Source organism: Mustela lutreola, chromosome 5, assembly GCF_030435805.1.
Source record: "Mustela lutreola isolate mMusLut2 chromosome 5, mMusLut2.pri, whole genome shotgun sequence".
In the NCBI taxonomy this organism is placed as follows: domain Eukaryota; kingdom Metazoa; phylum Chordata; class Mammalia; order Carnivora; family Mustelidae; genus Mustela; species Mustela lutreola.
This window is the reverse complement of record NC_081294.1, coordinates 142,083,963-142,102,717: the sequence shown is the minus strand read 5'-3', so window position 1 is coordinate 142,102,717 and position 18,755 is coordinate 142,083,963. Positions and strand designations below refer to the sequence as shown.

Below are 18,755 nucleotides of genomic sequence, written 5' to 3'. Positions count from 1 at the left end.
GGAAATTTTTTATACTTATTATTCTCTTGGCTTTTTGTGGATTATTTAGGTTATTCTACATGTAAGAACATGTCATCAGCAAACATAATTTTACTTTTTCCTCTGTGACTTGTATGCCCTTTATTTCTTTTTCTTACCTAATTGGATTGGCTATGACTTAGAGTTCTATACCGAATAAAAGCAACAAGAATGAGAATCCTTTACTTGTTGATCTTTAGAGTGAAAGCTTCCAGCTTTTAAATGTTGATTGTGCTGTTACCTTTGGGCTTGTTATATGTGGTTATATGTGGTCTTCACTATGTTAAAGTATACCTAGGATGATGAAGGTTTTTTTCATGAAAGGGTATTGAATTTTCTCAAATGGTTTGTCTGCATTTATTGAGATGATCACATGATTTTTACTCTTCATTCTTTAATGTGATATTTCATATTAATGGATCTATCTTGAAACATCCTTTATCCAGGCATAAATTCTACTTACTCATGGTACATGATCCTTTTAATGTGCTGTTGAATTCAGTTTGTTAATACTTTTAAGGGATTTTGTATCTTTATTTATTGGGGATCTTGGCTAATAACTTTCTTGTGGTATCTTTACCTGGCTTTGATAATAGGGTAATGCTGGCCTCATAAGATGAGTTTTAGAGTGCTTATTCCTCTAAATTTTGGAAAGTTTGAAAAGTTTTGGCCTTATTTATTTAAGTAATTTATTTATTTATTTTAAATTTGGCAACATTTACTAGGGAAAACATCTGGTCCTGGGTATTTTTTTTTTTTTAAGATTTTATTTATTTATTTGACAGACAGAGATCTCAAATAGGCAAAGAGGCAGGCAGAGAGAATGAGAGGGAAGCAGTCTCCGTGCTTGCAGAGTCCAATGTGGGACTTGATCTCAGGACCCTGAGATCATGACCTGAGGCAAAGGCAGAGGCTTAACCACCCTGAGCCACCCAGGCGCCCCTAGGGCTTTTTTTTTCCCCCTTCCTGGAAGTTTTGATTACTGATTCGATCTCCTTACTTATTAATTCATTCAGATTTTTAATTTCTTTTGGATTCAATATTGGTAGGTTGTATATTTCTAGAATTTATATACTTCTTCTAGGACATCCAGTTTGTTGACATGTAATTGTTAATAGCAGCCTCTTATTCTTGTTATCTCTCTGGCACCAGTTGTGATGTCTTCTCTTTGATTTTTGATTTTACTTGAGTGCTCTCTCTTTTTTCTTAGTTAGCCTAGCTAAAATTTGTTAGTTTTGTTTCTCTCTTCAAACAATTAACTCTTAGCTTTGTTGATTTTTAAATTTTTCTACTCTGTTTCATGTATTTATTAAATTAAACCCTTATATTATACCACACAAAAAAAATCAACTCAAAATGCATTATAGAGTTCAGTAAAAGATTTGAAACTGTATAAATCCTATAAGAAAACAGAAGTAAAGCTTCTTCACCGTAGTGTTGGCCATGATTTCTTAGCTAAAATGCCAAAAGCATAAGCAACAAAAGTAAAGTGGCAAGTAGGACTATTTCGAACTGAAAAGCTTCTATGCTGCAAAGCAAACAATCCACAAAGTAAAAGGCAACCTGTGGAATGGGAAAAAATATTCGAAACTCTGCATTTGATAAAGAGTTAATAACCAGAATGTTTAAGGTTCTCCTTTTTAATCACAGGAGCAGTGAATAGCACTGCTAATCAGTGATTAGCACTGAATAGCAGTGAATAACCAAAGCAACAGACTACACATTCTTCTGTAGTGCACATGGCACATTCTCCATAATAGAACACATCCTGGGTCCTAAATCAGGTCTCAACCGGTATCAAAAGATTGGGACCATTCCCTGCATATTTTCAGATCACAATGCTCTGAAGCTAGAACTCAATCACAAGAGAAATTTGGAAAGAACCCAAATACATGGAGACTAAAGAGCATCTTTCTAAAAAACGAATGGGTCAACCAGGAAGTTAAAGAAGAATTGAAAAAAATTCATGGAAGCAAATGATAATGAAAACACAACAGCTCAAAATCTGTGGGACACAGCAACGGCAGTCCTGAGAGGAAAAAATATATATAGCAATACAAGCCTTTCTCAAGAAACAAGAAAGGTCTCAAGTACGCAACCTAACCCTACACCTAAAGGAGCTGGAGAAAGAACAACAAAGAAAGCCTAAACCCAGCAAGAGAAGAGAAATAATAAAGATGAGAGCAGAAATCAATGAAATAGAAACCAAAAAAACAATAGAACAAATCAAAGAAAGTAGGAGCTGGTTCTTTGAAAGAATTAATAAGATTGATAAACCCCTGGCCAGATGTATCCAAAATAAAAGAGAAAGGACCCAAATAAAATCGTAAATGAAAGAGGAGAGATCACAACCAACACCAAAGAAATATAAACAATAATAAGAACATATTATGAGCAACTCTACGCCAACAAATTTAACAATCTGGAAGAAATGGATGCATTCCTAGGGACATATAAACTACCACTACTGAACCAGGAAGAAATAGAAAATTTGAACAGACCCATAACCAGTAAGGAGATTGAAGCAGTCATCAAAAATTTCCCAAAAAACAAGAGCCCAGGGATAAATGGCTTCCCGGGGGAATGCTACCAAACATTTTAAAGAAGAATTAATTCCTATTCTCCTGAAACTGTTCCAAAAAATAGAAATGGAAGGAAAACTTCCAGACTCATTTTATGAGGCCAGCATCACCTTGATCCCAAAACCAGACAAAGACCCCATCAAAAAAGAGAATTACAGACCCATATCCTTGATGAACACAGATGCAAAAGTTCTCACCAAAATGCTAGCCGGTAGGATCCAACAGTACATTAAAAGGATTATTCACCACTACCAATTGGGATTTATTCCCAGGGCTACAAGTTTGGTTCAACTTCTGCAGATCAATCAGTGTGATACAATAAATAATAGATTTATAATATATAGATATATAATATAATAGATAAATAATAATAAAAGAAAGAACAAGAATCATAAGATACTCTCAATAGATGCTGAAAAAGCATTTGACAAAGTACAGCATCCCTTCCTGATCAAAACTCTTCAAAGTGCAGGGATAGAGGGCACATACCTCAATATCATCAAAGCCATCTATGAAAACCCCACAGTGAATATCATTCTCAATGGAGAAGAACTGAGAGCTTTTCCACTAAGGTGAAGAACATGGCAGGGATGTCCATTATCACCAATCTTCTTCAACATAGTTCTAGAAGTCCTAGCCTCATCAATCAGACAACAAAAAGAAATTAAAGACGTTCAAGTCAAGAAGAAGTCAAACTATCACTCTTTTCAGATGATATGATACTATATGTGGAAAACCCAAAAGAGTCCACTCCAAATCTGCTAGAACGTGAACAGGAATTCAGTAATGTGCCGGGTTATAAAATCAATGTACAAAAATCAAGTTGCACTTTTATACACCAACAACAAGACAGAAGAAAGAAAAATTAAGGAGTCCATCCCATTTATAATTGCACCCAAAACCATAAGGTACCTAGGACTAAACCTAACCAAAGAGCAAAGAGTCTGTACTCAGATAACTATAAAGTACTCATGAAAGTAATTGAGGAAGACACAAAGAAATGGAAAAATGTTCCATACTCCTGGATCGGAAGAACAAATATTGTGAAAATGTCTATGCTACTTAAAGCAATCCACGCTTTTAATGCAATCCCTATCAAAATCCCATCCCTTTTTTTCAAAGAAATGGGACATATAATTCTAAAATATATATGGAACCAAAAAGTCCTTGAATAGCCAGAGGAATATTGAGAAAGAAAGCCAAAGTTGGTAGCCTCACAATTCCAGACTTCAAGGTATATTACAAAGCTGTCATCATCAAGATAGTATGGTACTGACACAAAAACAAACACATAGATCAATGGAACAGGATGGAGAGCCCAGAAATAGACGCCCAACTCTATGGTCAACTAATCTTTGACAAACTAGGAAAGAAAAGAATGTCCAGTGGAAAAAAGACAGTCTCTTCAACAAATGGTGTTGGGTAAATCAGCCAGCCACATGCAGAAAAATGAACCTGGACCATTTTCTTACACCAAACACGAAAATAGACTCAAAATGGATGAAGGACCTCAATATGAGGAAAGAATCTATGAAAATCCTTGAGGAGAACACAGGCAGCAACGTCTTCTGTCCCAGCTGCAGCAACTTCTTCCTACGAACATTGCCAAAGGCAAGGGAAGCAAGGGCAAAAATGAACTATTGGGACTTCATCAAGATCAAAAGCTTTTACACAGCAAAGGAAACAGTTAACAAAACCAAAAGACAGCGACTGAATGGGAGAAGATATTTGTAAAAGACATATCAGATAAAGGGCTAGTATCCAAAATCTATAAAGAGCTTCTCAAACTCAACACCTAAAGAACAAATAATCCAATCAAGAAATGGGCAGAGGGCATGAATAGATATTTCTACAAAGATGGCATCCAGATGGCGAACAGACATGTGAAAAAGTGCTCCAATAGCATGGAGGTTCCTCAGAAAGTTGAAAATAGAGCTCCCTATGACCCAGAAATCTCACCATTGCGTATTTACCCTAAAGATACAAATGTAGTGATCTGAAGGGGCACATGCACACGACTGTTTATAGCAGCAATGTCCACAATAGCCAAACTATGAAAAGAACCTAATTAGCCATCAGCAGATGAATGAATAAAGAAGAGGTGGTGTATATATATATAACGAAATACTATGCAGCCATCAAAAGAAATGAAATCTTGGCCATTTGCGACGATGTAGATGGAATTAGAGGGTGTTATGCTTAATGAAATATGTCAATTAGAGAAAGACAATTACCATATTTCCCTGATATGAGGAAGTTTGAGAGGCAACATGGGGTTCGGGCTAGGAAAAGAATAAATGAAACAGATGGGATCAGGAGGGAGACAAACCATAAGAGACTCTTAATCTCACAAAACAAACTGAGGGTTGCTGGCGGGGGAGGGGGTTAGGGAGAGGGTGATGGGGTTATGGACATTGGGGAAGATATGTGCTGTGAAGTGTGTAAACCTGGTGTTTCACAGACCTATACCCCTGGGGGTAATAATACATTATATGTTAATTAAAAAACAAAAAATAAAGAGAAAAAAAAAAGATGACACACACTAGGCTTAGACAATGTTATATCAACATTTGATAAACCAGCCAAACTTGGTGCCCTAACATGCTTCACTGTCCCAAATTTCGCTTGTTTGTGGCTGTTCCGGAAAACAAGATTGATTTTTCATGGATGCATGGCAATAGTTTTGATCCTGCCTCTTCATTTCTCCTCTCATTGTGTTTTTATCCCGATTCCCTGGTGTTCTTTCCCAGGAGTTACCCTCAACCCATGAGGTACTTTCTCAATTACAGATTTCATAATGGGGAAAAAAATGTAATAAAATATGTTGTTCAATCTCCTTTTAAAAAATAACAATGAATAAATAAATAAATAGTCAAAGAACTTGAATGGACATTTCTCCAAAGAAGATATAGGAATGACCAAGAAGTGTATAAAAAGATGTTCAACATCATTTAATCAGCGGGCAAATGCAATTCAAAAGCACAGTGGGATAATACCTTGCACCTGTTATGATGGCTATTATTAAAAAAATAGCAGGTGTTGGGAAAGATGTAGAGAAATTCAAACCTTTGTATGTTTTTGGTAAAAATTTAAAAAGGTACAATCTGTATGGATAACATTGTGGAGTTTACTTAAAAAATTAAAAATAGAACTACTGGGGCACCTGGCTGGTTCAGCTGGTTAAGCATCAAGGTCTTGATTTTTGGCTCAGGTCATGATATCAAGGTCCTGAGACTGAGCCCCTCATTAAATTCTGCTCTGGACATGGAGCCCGCTTAAGATTCTCTGTCTACCTGTCCCTCTGCCTCTGCCCACCCCACCCCCCCAAAAAGAAAAGAAAAATAGAACTTCCATTTGATCCAGCAATTGCGTGTCTGGATATTTATTCAAAAGTGTTGAAATGAGGATCTCAAAGAGATGTCTGTACTCCCATGTTTATTGCAGCATCATTCACAACAACCAAGACATGGAAACGATGTAAATGGCCATCTGCAGATGTACAGATAAAGAAAATGTGGTATACACATAAAATGGATTATGGAATATTATTCAGCCTTGAACAAGATGGAAATTCTGCCATAGGTGGCAACATGGATGGATCTGGGGGATGTTATACTAAATGAAATAAGCGGTAACAGAAGCAAATAGTACTTGACTCCACTTATATCAAATATCCAAGACTGTCAAAATCATAGAAGCAGAGAGCAGAATGACTGAGGGACGGGGGAAATAGGAAGTTTCTGTTCAATAGGTGGTGTCAGTTAGTTCAGATGAGTGAGTCCAGATATCTGTTCAACACCACACCTATTCTTAACTGTATGTCTTGTGCACTTAAAAATTGAAGGGCACCTGGGTGGCTGATTCGGTTAAGTGTCTGCTTTTGGCTCAGGTCATGATCCCAGAGTCCTGGGCTGGAGTCCCACATGGCGCGCGCTTCCTGCTCAGTGGGGAATCTGCTTCTCCCTCTCCCTTGCTCATGCTCTCTCGCTCACTCTTTGTCTCTCTCAAATGAATAAAATCTTTAAAAAAATTGAAGAGGTTAGATTTCATGTTAAGTATTCTTTTTTTTTCATGTTAAGTATTCTTACCACAGTAAAAACAAAAAAATAATTTAACAAATCAAGTGAGTTTAAATGTATTCCACAAGCATTATTTCTTTTCTATTTCTACCATTATTTCTTTTTTTGTTTTGTTTTGAGTTTTACTAATCCACACTTACCATGTAATGTTTTATTATACGACTGAATACTTTTATTTCCACAGAATTGCTTCTTCCCTCCTTAATCTTTTAACCAGGTCCTCTGAAAGAGCTGGAATGAGTAACATGATTTAAAAGAGCAGGATTAGCCTCGAATTTTATTTAAATTCAATCCAGTTTGTTTTAGTTCCATCATGTTCTAACTTTATTACAAATGTTTTCTTAGATATAAATGATTCATTATAATCCTTCTATAGATATCAATTGGCTTCTCAGACATTATTCATAGCAATATTTATTGAGACTATTTAATGGGACTAGGTTTTTACAACCATTATCTGCTTTTATTTCATTCTTTTGATGTAGAAACTATCACTGTCCCTACATTTTGCAAAAAAGAAGACCAAACCTTACGGAGATTAAGAGAGGAATCCATGGTGATATTCATCCATAGAGACAGATTTGGAACCCAAATCCACATTTTAGAACATTTGGAAAAAAAAAATGAAGAAGAGATACAAAACAGTCCCTTGTTTGGGGGGTTATTTTTGGAAGTAAAACTGATAACTTTGGGTAAGAATGTTCATATTGCATTGAGGTTATTGTCTCTTCAGATCACAGTTAACTGTATCTAGCCAGTAAAAGTCACTTCAGTATTTAGAGGCCAGCTTTTAACAATACAATTTATGGGGTCAGTTATGATGTGGTACCCGTTGGCAGTGAAACAAAATAGGCTGAGTAGCGGTTCTCAAAATAGACTGAAGAAAGAATTCCACCAGTTAGAGGCAGAATATGGTGATGTCCTGACTTCCATCTTAGGGAAGGTTTTTCCAGCCACCACCCATGGCATTTCACTTGGCTGTTTCCAAAGAAATATACCAGTGGCTTGTTGAGCAGCCTCACTCTTCCCTTACTCTTACCCCTCTTGGCTTTTAAGGACAGCAGTTGGAATAAAGGACAGGAAAAAAGCTCACAGGTATATCTAACTATTCATTCACTCATTTTACAGTGAATCAGTAAGCACCTTAATTAAATATGCCAAATAGGGCCTTTTAGTTGCTGTGGATACAAAAGTGATTGTTCCAAGCAAACTGGATAAAAAAAAATTTGGGTGATTTTAAGACCTCCTCTTATGTGGACCCTAGTCTTATCCATACTTAAATATATTCTTTCATTTTTTTTTTCCCTGATCATAGGAATTTGTTAGTTTAAGAGTGAATTGGTATATATGTAATTTATAAGTAGTCATATAATATTCAACTTGGATTTTTTTTTTTTTTAAGATTTTATTTATGTATTTGACAGACAGAGATCACTAGTGGGCAGAGAGGCAGGCAGAGAGAGGAGGAAGCAGGCTTCCTGTGGAGCAGAGAGCCTGATGCGGGGCTTGATCCCAAGACCCTGGGATCATGACCTGAGCCGAAGGCAGAGGCTTTAACCCAGTGAGCCACCCAGGTGCCCCTCAACTTGGATTTTTAATTCATTTTGGACATTATTAACTAAAAGTTCCACAAATCTCAAGCACTACCCAAAAGGAATTCTAGCAAACTGGTTAAATATACAGTATCTAGAGCTAGAATTCCTCTCTTTGGATCCCAGCCCTGCCAGTTAACAGTTTGGGAAGTTTTTAAAATGCTCAGTATCTTGGCTTCCATAACAGTAAAATGGGCACAGTAGTTCTAAGGAATCAGGTTGTTTTCTTGAAGATTGTTAATGTAGATTGTGTGGGTAGCTATTGTTAATTCTGTCAATAAACGAGGAAAGCAGAAGAATAAAGTGTTAAAACTAATAGAACAGCAGACTCCATCAAAATCAGAAAATGCTCCCTACCTGTAGCACCACCTCTTTCCCTGAGAACTGATCTTCCCCTGAGTCCCAGCACAGCCTTTCACTTAGTGCAGTGCTCCAAGATCAGTCCAGGGCAGGTGATCCTTGAAACCAGTTCGCCATCCTAAACCTGTTCAGGACAGCATCTCAGTGCTTCATGTAGTGACACGGTTCTTCTAGGAAAAAGAAGTAAATTGGAAGGATTCAATGTTCCTTGTAGTGAAGGTAATCCTATGTTTCAGTTTGTCCTAGAAAGCCTCTGTTTTCAGCCCAGTGTAATTGTTGTTAGTATTCCCTCTCAGTCTCAAAGTTTTCACTTTGGATGACAAATTTTATAACAACCTTAATTGTATCATACTATAAAGGGCATAGTGTAGATTATTTTCACTATTTTGAACTTGATGTTTTTTTATTACTGTCAAGGAACAACCTGATTCTTACACATATGAATATTAAAGTCCAGCTGTAAAGACATTTATATCTATGAAAAAATAGCTTCATAAAGTTTTTCAAAGGGTAAGTTTCATCTTTACTTTCATTTTCCAATAAATGTTAAGATTTTATTGCTTTTTCAAATACCTAATTCTTATGTGTGTGTAACAATTACTCACAGTTTCAAGAAATACAACCCCAAAACTTGGATCCAGTGTCCTTTGCGGGGCCAACTTCTTTTTAAGTGACTAGAACAATTTACTATCCTCAAGAGACTCATTAATTTCTTATCTCCAGATGACATTCTTAAAATAGATGGCTCATTTACAAACTATTAGACTCTCCTTTATGAACCAATGCATATGTTTTATGTTTATCTTTTAATGTGAATTTTTTATACCATAGATAAATTGAAGTCAGGAAATATTTACCTATCCTAAATCAAGTCAATATAATAAATTATTTGCATAGTTGTGATGGAATCCATATTCAGAGGATAAAGGTTTAGTAATAAACATTTTCATTCAACCATGGTTATTGAGTGTTGAACAACTTTCCTGACATTTGTCTTCCTACAAACAATCACAGATGAATTTATAACAAATGATGAGTTGGTATGTGTTAATAGTTAAATTACCTCTAATTAGTTTTGATTTAGCATCTTCAAAGTTTTAAAAAATACTAACAAAAAAAAATCAGTGGTCTGATAAGTCATTCATCAGAGCAGATATTACCATTATTAATTCCTTTATAGTTAGGATGTTATACACACAAACAGCATTTGCAAATAATTTTAGAGTTTTTGTAGACCCCACACATTACTCATTAGAATCCAATTTATTATTTGCAACTATCCCAGTGGAAGTAATACTAAACCAATTAAGCTGATTTTAATAAGAAGAAGATCAGGTAAAAACATGCCACTTGAAAACCGAAGTTTCAGTGGATTCCTTATTAGGAAACTGAAAACCAAAGTGTAAAAATTATAACATGGTAGACACTATATATACATAATAAAACAATTTTTAACATTGTTCATATTTTAGACAGCTACGATTATATGATTTTTAGATTGAATGATGTTAGAAAGTATTGATTACTTCTGTTACTAACAGATATGAATTATATCCTAAGTGTATTTCTTTCAAATGTGGTTATTGGTTATATATTTAGATGTAGTTTTATAATGGGGTTTATTAGAGTGGAAATATCAGAAAAATAAGCTAGCCAATGGCATAAATTTGGACCTTGTTATTTCTGCTAAAATTATAGTAAAATATTTGCTAAAATGTGCTAAAAATAGATCATGCCCATGGATTATGAAAAGTCATCTCCTTAAATCTGAATTAAATTGACTATGAAGACAAATCATAAATATTTCAGCTGTGTTGGAAAAAGTCTGATCTGTGTTGTCTCTTGGAAATGGTCTTCTTGTCTTCTTGTTTGTTAAAAATGATTCTGTGGAGTATATTTGTGCATTTCAGGAAAATAGTAAAGAACATAACCCCAGTGCCTGCAGCACAGTAATTGTTCAGAAAATGTGGGATTTCTCCCCATCTTTATGTCTCTATCTCTCTTTTTATCTCTTTCGGTCTCTTTCTCTTTCCCTCACTGGCTCCATTTCTGACTTTTCTCATTCCTTGGTCTCTTAAGTTGTGTGTGTGCCTCTGACTTTCTCTCTGACTTCCTTTTCCTTTTTTTCAAACTGAATTAGAAGATCTAGTTTCTAGTTCCACTTTTCATAAACTCAGTAATATCTTAGGTTACAGCTCAGAATAAATTGGCTTTTGAAACTCTTGGGGACATTCAATCTCTGTCAAATTTCAAGAGCAGAAGAAGAATGTACTGATAATTCTAATTCATTTGTCATCCTCCGACTTCCCTGTTCCCTCTTTGCCCACTCTTAAAAGCCGGTTACATTATCTGATTCAGTTCTAACCTAATTCAATTAAAAAGATTACTAGAGGTTTATTGTATGCAAAGCAGTGATTTAATTTCCCTAAGGAATGACAGTTAATAATTTATCATCTAAAAAGGAATAATATAGAAGATGATATAACCGTGGATATGTATAAATATGTATGCATGTAAATCCAGAGCTTAAGAAAACTGAAACTGTGGACTGCTGAAGATAGTTGATAAGTCAGCCATTTTAACACACACTTCTCAGGGACTGACAGTAAGTAAGAAATAATGAGAGGTATCTGAGATAAAAGCAAAAGTATGAATATTGCTTGGACTACTAGTTATAAAGGAATGAACCAGAACATTTACAAAACCAGATTATGGATTATGTCACTAAAAACCGAAGTTATCCGTGGTATCAATATTATACAGAGGAAATTCTTCGTTTAAGACTTAATAACCTAGGGGCACCTGGGTGGCTCAGTTGTTTAAAGCGCCTGCCTTCAGCTCAGGTTGTGTTCCTAGGGTCCTGGGATCAAATCTTGCATCTGGCTTCTTGCTCAGCAGGGAGTCCGCTCTCCCTCTGCCTGCTGCTCCCCCTGCTTGTGCTCTCTCTCTCTTTCTGACAAATAAATAAAATCTTTAAAATTTAAAAAAAAAAATTAATAACCCAAAGCTTTATTAAAAATTCAGTATGTTTAGAAATCAAATGATGCATTCTTAAATAATTTATAATAAAAGGAAATTATAAAGATTGCTAAAGATTACAAAGGTAAAAGCTATTTCATAGAAAAGATTAATAAAAGAATGATACAATTTTGAAATGAGATAAAATAATTCCAAGTTCCTGCTGTTTTCACAGGAATTCTACTTTTTAAGACTAATTAAAGTGCCCACATAAAATGTTGAAGAAAAGAGAAAAACTGAACCTTCTAAACTCATTTAAGGAGACTAGTGCAATTCTAATCCCAATAAAGAGGAAAAATATTGGCTCTTCTTATAATTTTTTTTTTAAAGATTTATTTATTTCTTTGACAGACAGAGATCACAAGTAGGCAGAGAGGCAGGCAGAGAGATAGAGGAGGAAGCAGGCTCCCCACTGAGCAGAGAGCCTGATTCAGGGCTTATCCCAGGACCCTGAGATCTTGACCTGAGCTGAAGGCAGAGGCTTTAACCCCTGAGCCACCCAGGCGCCCCAGCTCTTCTTATGATTATGTAAGGAAAATCAGAAATAAGGTAAGGGCTAAATAAAATGAAAATGTATCTTATAATACATAATTTTCAAGTAATAGTTATATAAGTTAGAAAATGATTCATCAGAAATTTATCAATATATTTTATGTAACTCCATTTAAGTATTAATGATTTCTAGGGAAAAATTTTTTGATATCTTCAGATGCAGAAATAATGCTTTAGTAACATTTTGATAACAACAAATCAGGGATATGTGGGAGCTGACATTTATATTACTTGTTTTTCTGTTATGTAAGATGGACATATAAATATATATATATTTTTATATATGATATGTATAGGTATATTCCTATAAAGACATTCCTAATGAATTTATCTAAAAACATGAAATAAATGTTTTTCCATTAGGTGCAAAGATTGCTGAAATTCTACAACAAACACTACTGAAAACATTTAGATACTCTTTTTAAAAGATGGGTCAAGATGAGAACATTGACTAACACAGCTACTATAACATAGCATTTGCTCTTCTTGATCAGTGCTCTGAGAAGAAATAATTGTTAAGAATTGAAAGAGAAAAGGGGTGCCTAGGTGGCTCAGTGGGTTAAGCCTCTGCCTTCAGCTCAGGTCATGGTCTCAGGGTCCGGGATCGAGCCCTGCATTGGTCTCTCTGCTTAGCAAGCAGGGAGCCTGTTTCCTCCTCTCTCTGCCTGCGTCTATGCTTACTTGTGATCTCTCTCTGTGTCAAATAAGTAAAATCTTAAAAAATTAGTAATAATAATAATTGAAAAAGGAAAAGATAAAATTGTGATTTGGGGGAAATTTAGTGGTTAGGTACCTAAAAACAACAATGATCGCAGTAAATCAGGATCATAAAGTATTTGGACTAATAAGTTTTCCACAAAGTTGTCAGGTAAAATACAAACATAATAAAATCAGTAGCATCCTTCTCTAAACAAGTTATAACCAACTATAAATAAGACACTTTGTAGAAAATTGACAAAAACTAAGATGTATTTAGGACTTAGCTTAACCACACACAAAAAAATCTATGGAAAAATTCTGAAGGTAATAAGGTAGAAAGTGATCTGGATGAGTGGAGAGATATTGCTGGCCTTTAGTCAGTGATAATGTATTTTTTTTTCTTTTTAAGATTTTTTTAAGTTTATTTATTTGATAGACAGAGATCACAAGTAGGAAGAGAGACAGGTGGAGAGAGAGGGGGAAGCAGGCTCCCTGCCGAGCAGAGAGCCAGATGCAGGGCTTGATTCCAGAGTCCTGGGATCATGACCTGAGCCGAAGGCAGAGGCTTAACCCACTGAGCCACCCAGGCGCCCCGATAATATATTTTTAAAAACTCCTAATATTCAATATTAGTTACTTTGATCAATTCTATTTAAACCCCCACTTGGATACTTTTGAGAACCATGATAAATTTACTCTAAAATATAAATGGAAGAATAAAGGTTAACAAGTAGTTAAATATAGCATTAACCCTTGCCACTTAACATTTGATTCTTGGACAGACATCATCATTGTCATCATATTGTGGGATCTGGTAATTTATGCAAGACTCTTGGGACTCACCCCAGACCTTGTGGGTCAGAATATGTATTTTATCAAGGTCCCCAAGTGATCTCTATGAAGTGTTTCTGTGTGTGTGTGTGTGTATACAGGTTTATGTAGGTTTTACTAGAGAAGAGATTACTATAAATCAATAAGAGAAAGATAACATTTCGACCTAAGATTGCATACAGTTGAACCAAGACCTACAGAAGACTAAAAAAATCGGTAATCTTATCTGGAGAGGTTCATGTTCTTTGGTAAATAGAAAAACATTTTTTTTTCCCCCCCCCACATCTGCCTTCATTGTGAAAAGCAGCTGGGACACTTCCAGCAATAGTAAATTAATTTACAAAAGTAAGGGTTCAGTGAGGTCAGCTGGTTTGAGCCTTTGAAAGGTCAGAATGTATATGCTGACCCACAGCAGCAAGAAGAGGAATACAAAGCCATGAAGAGCAAGGCCACCAAGGAGCTGAGGAGCTCTTTATAGAAATCCTAAATGTTCTTGGTGGCAGTAAGCTCTTAACGGAAGAACCAGGCAGTGAAGAACATGCCAGTGGCCAATAGCACCATGGTCAGATGGGGGAAGGCAACCAGGTTCACTGGGCAGGTTTATCTGCTCATGGCCCCCTGCTCCATTTTGCCAGGAGCAAGATCATCCATTGCTCCACCACTGGAATGGAAAAATAAAAATTATATAAAGAGGCACCATTTTGGATAGATTATGGGCCTGGATAATGCCACATGTTTGGCGAAATGTGAACTCCAGGAATCCTGACATTCTGTTGGGAGCTGTCGATTACTGCAGGACTCCTGGAAAGCACTGAAGCAGTTCTCAGTAAAATTAAATTACTCACATGTTCGATGGGCCAGCAATCCCAGTCCTGGACATAGAACCCAAAGTCTGTGAGGGAACACGCACAGGTTCATTGGTGCAGTGTTGCTTGTGGTATCAGCAAACTGCAGACTCTCCAGGCATTCATAGCTTCAGGATGGGCAGGCGTGTGTGGTGGGTGTACCCTGTGGAATACTATGCAGTTATATTAGATAGTGGGCAAAATAAACACACATGCTGAAAACAGTATGCCTTGGGGCGTCTGGTGGCTCTCTCGGTTGGGTATCTGCCTTTAGCTCAGGTCGTGATCCCAGGGTCCTGGGATGGAGCCCCACATCGAGCTCCCTGCTCAGTGGGCAGTCTGCTTCCCCACTGCTCATGCTCTCTCTCTCTCTGGTTCGCCCTATCTCAAATAAATAAAATCTTTAAAAAAAAAAAAAAAAAAGAAAGAAAACATCAGACCTTATAGGAAAGTAAAAATAACTAGCTCATAAGCATCGTTTTCATAAGTTAAAATGATAAGAACGAAAGCTGTTCAATTTATGAGACCATATAGAAAAGAACCATACTCATCAAACACATTGGAATAGTTTACGGTTTCAGGGAGGTATGGAATGGGAATGGGGAATAGGTAAAATATGCCAAATAATTGAATTGGAAAAGGGACTAATGGTAATGATTTGCTATGAATTAAAGTGCATGATTAACTTTTTCAAAGAGAAAGAGGAAGGCAGAGATAGAATGTAAATTATGAGAACTTTAAATTATAAAAATAATTAAATAAATTATAATGCAGTTATGTAGAATATAAAAGTCAGTAGGCCCTGTATTCAAGAGTTTTGAGATCTACCGTCATCCAGTACAATAATATAATGCTTAGAAGTGATCCTTCACCTGAGCATTTTAATACATTTCAGTGTGTTAATACTTTGCACTATAACCCCAAGAAAACTTTTTTTAGAGCCGTGATGGTGTAAACATAATCTCTATAAAAAGTTGAATTTTGTTGAGATGCAATTTTTTTTAAAGATTTTTATTTATTTGAGGGAGAAAGTGAGTGAGAGAGAAAGAGTGCAAACATGAGCAGACAGAGAGGGACAAGCAGACTGGCCGCTGAGCAGGGAGCCTGACACTGGACTCCATCCCAGGACCCTGGGATCATGATCCAAGCCCAAGGCAGATGTTTAACCTGACTGAGCCACCTAGGCGCCCCTATTGAGATGCAGTTAAACTACCATTTACAAACTGGAGGATAAAGGGTCAGATTGGAATAGCAGATGTGTCTTGTCTGGCCTATATGGGGCTCCTAAATATTATAGGTAATCACTAAGACTGAAGGATCAATAAATTTCACATAAAAGTCTTAGCAGATGGCAAATTCTGGCCACATGGGTCCTCTAGTTTTACGTGGCAGTGCTTTGGTAGTTGCTGGGGAGCACCTGCTGTCTGAATGTGGACCATGCATTCTCCAGGTCAGCACATCCTTGTCTGATGGCACTGGCCTTGAGATCAGCCGTCCAGCTTCTGCTGACAGTGGATCTGGTGAGGCCTTAAGGAGAGCTTGTGGTGGAAGATGCCCGAGGCTCAGCAAAGAGGCTTCTCTTTCAACACGTCAGGGCTGTGTCAGACTTAACTGCCACATCTCTCCCTGTATCCTTCCATTGACCTTTGGGTTGATTACATGGGGGTTCTTCTTGCCTGCTTCTGCATATACTCAGACAGGTTTTAAATCCTGCTGCCCGCAAGTAAACTTCTGTCTTGTTGAATTTATTCTCACCCTTGCCCTTCTCACACTGTCTTGGCTTTAGATACTTTGAAATCTCTTCCTCCCCCTTTTCTAATCTCATATAAATACAAACAGTAATACCTGTCTGATTGATGGCTAGCAGACACAAAAACCACATTATTATAGTGTTGAGTATGGCAACACTCGTCTCCTTGAAATACAGGCCAAGGAGTTATCTCACATAAGTTAACAAATATTTTCAGTCTTTCTCTTAAATCTGTATTTAGTCATTTCTTATAATGGGTGCTCTAATTTTAGGAATGCTGTCGATTTTATTAAGTATTATTAATGATGAGTATTAAAATTATTTATTTTTAGGTGTCTGTTTTTATATATACTTTTCATTAATTTATTCAACAACATGAAACACCTCCCCTGTACTTGGTATGATACCAGGGGTCAGGGGTGTCTGTGGAATTAAGGCTTGTTCTGTGCTCCCAGGAGCTTGTGGAATGTAGATACCATGGGAGGAAACAATGAATAAAAGCCTATGTAAAAACCATAAGAGACTCTTAACCTCAGGAAACAAACTAAGGGTTGCTGGGGGCAGGGGGGGATAGGGTGGCTGGGTGATGGACATCAGGGAGGTTATGTGCTATGATGAGTGCTGTGAATTGTGTAAGACTGATGAATCACAGACCTGTACCCCTGAAACAAATAATATATTATATGTTAATTTTAAAAGATCCTATGAAGAGAAGGTAGTAGGTGGATTATAGAGCAGTTATTTCTATCTGTAGAGATGAAGGATATGAGAGGGAAAATTTTCATAGCTTCATGGAGGAAGTGAACAGACAAGAGGTTTTCTGCCCCTCATTCACCCTGGTCCTGGTTCCCTTACTGGCTTTCTTTATTATTTAATCCCCCCCCCTTTTTTTTCCCACTTGATAAAAATGACTCCTGAGCGCACAAGACATTGCTATAATCTAATGAACGGCATTATTTTTGCGGAGGGAAAAAAACACAAACACACTTGTAGAGGAAAAAAAATATCTGTGAGCATAGCTCTTTTTGCCACTTCACTTTAATAAAAAGGATAATTACATTGGTTTTGGAAAATAACAAGGTTTCCACATAGTTTCCATCGCTTAAGGGATGTTTTATTCCTGTGTCATTAACTCCCCCAATACTAGTCTTCTCCAGTCCCTGTGAATTCTTTTGTTTCAGCATCTGCTGGGGTGCGCAGGGCATGAAGTAGGTTTAGCACGACCCAGACAGACTCTTTTTTTCCCTCTTCTTTTCTGAGCTATAAATGTATTTTAACATCCATTGAGGAAAAGAATATGTTGCCATTCAAACACACAATTTTATGGGAAGAATTATGTCCGGTCAGACTGAAGTTTGTGACTAAGTAAAAAATTGGAAAGTAAATGGTAAGCAAATAGTAACAGAAGTGGTATATAGAAATGGAAAAACCGAGGGTAGGTCTTAGATGGCTGAAGTTTAAACATTTCCAGACTAGGTGCTTTTTTGATCACTTTGAACTTCACCATTCAGTGGTTTTATGAAATCTCTTTCCTCTTGGGAGACCCTAAGACTTCTCAGAGACTGAAGTGTCCACTGAGGTATGGCAAGGAAGCCCACATGAAGATGTACCAGGGATGCTCAGAATTTTGTCTGAGATACAGATTAAGTCCCTTGGGATAATGAACATGGCCTTCAGGACATGCATTTACTTCCTGCCCGACAGGAAGTTCAGCTGATGATGAGCAAAAGGAAACTACAGTGACTAGAGGATAAGAAAGATTCCCACAAGTGACACCGAGGCTTCTGCAAATGAACTCTCTCACCACACAGCTGACTTTCCAATACAGGTCATGCTAGAAGAAATCCTAAATCATCTTTCTCTTCCTTCACTAGGCAGTGGTTTGCAAATCATCGTGAGAAGAGATTTTCAAAGAATAAAGAACAAAACGATATAGGAAAAGCATAGAAGTGTATCAAGCAGTCCATTAGTATAAATTTTATGTGTGTGGACTTGTGTGATATTTGTCAGCTTTGGAAGTTGTAGTTTTTTTTTTAATTTATTCTAAATAAATGTTTACTCCTGTGCTTAGCTCCTTGAGGGATTTTCTAAAGATTATATATGGTTCATACTGTAAGCACATCTGTGAAATGCAATTCAATAATTTCCCTAGAAGGAAGAGCAAAGGATGGGCCTTCTTCCCTCTTCATTTAAAAAAAAAAAATTATTTTGTTTTTTTTTTATATTTAAAAATTATATATTTATTTAATTTCTGAAAATATATTACATAAAATGGAAAAATTCTTGAAGGACAACTATGTAATTTGGCTAGAAAATTCAGATCTTTGTTAATTATATTTAGTTTTAAAATGTTGTAAAATATAACATTGGCCATTTTACCTAGTTTTTAGTGTACAGATCAAAGGCGTGCATTATATTCAGTGTTGTAC

General features: G+C 36.4%; 1 protein-coding gene and 1 pseudogene across 1 annotated transcript in view; one reads left to right on the top strand and one right to left on the bottom strand.

Annotated features, from left to right (window-relative positions):
- LOC131832578 (protein FAM170A-like) overlaps nucleotides 1-18,755 on the top strand; it is a 204,746-nt gene that overhangs the window by 58,309 nt on the left and 127,682 nt on the right. The window lies entirely within an intron of this gene.
- LOC131832580 (transmembrane protein 258-like) lies at nucleotides 14,052-14,358 on the bottom strand (annotated as a pseudogene).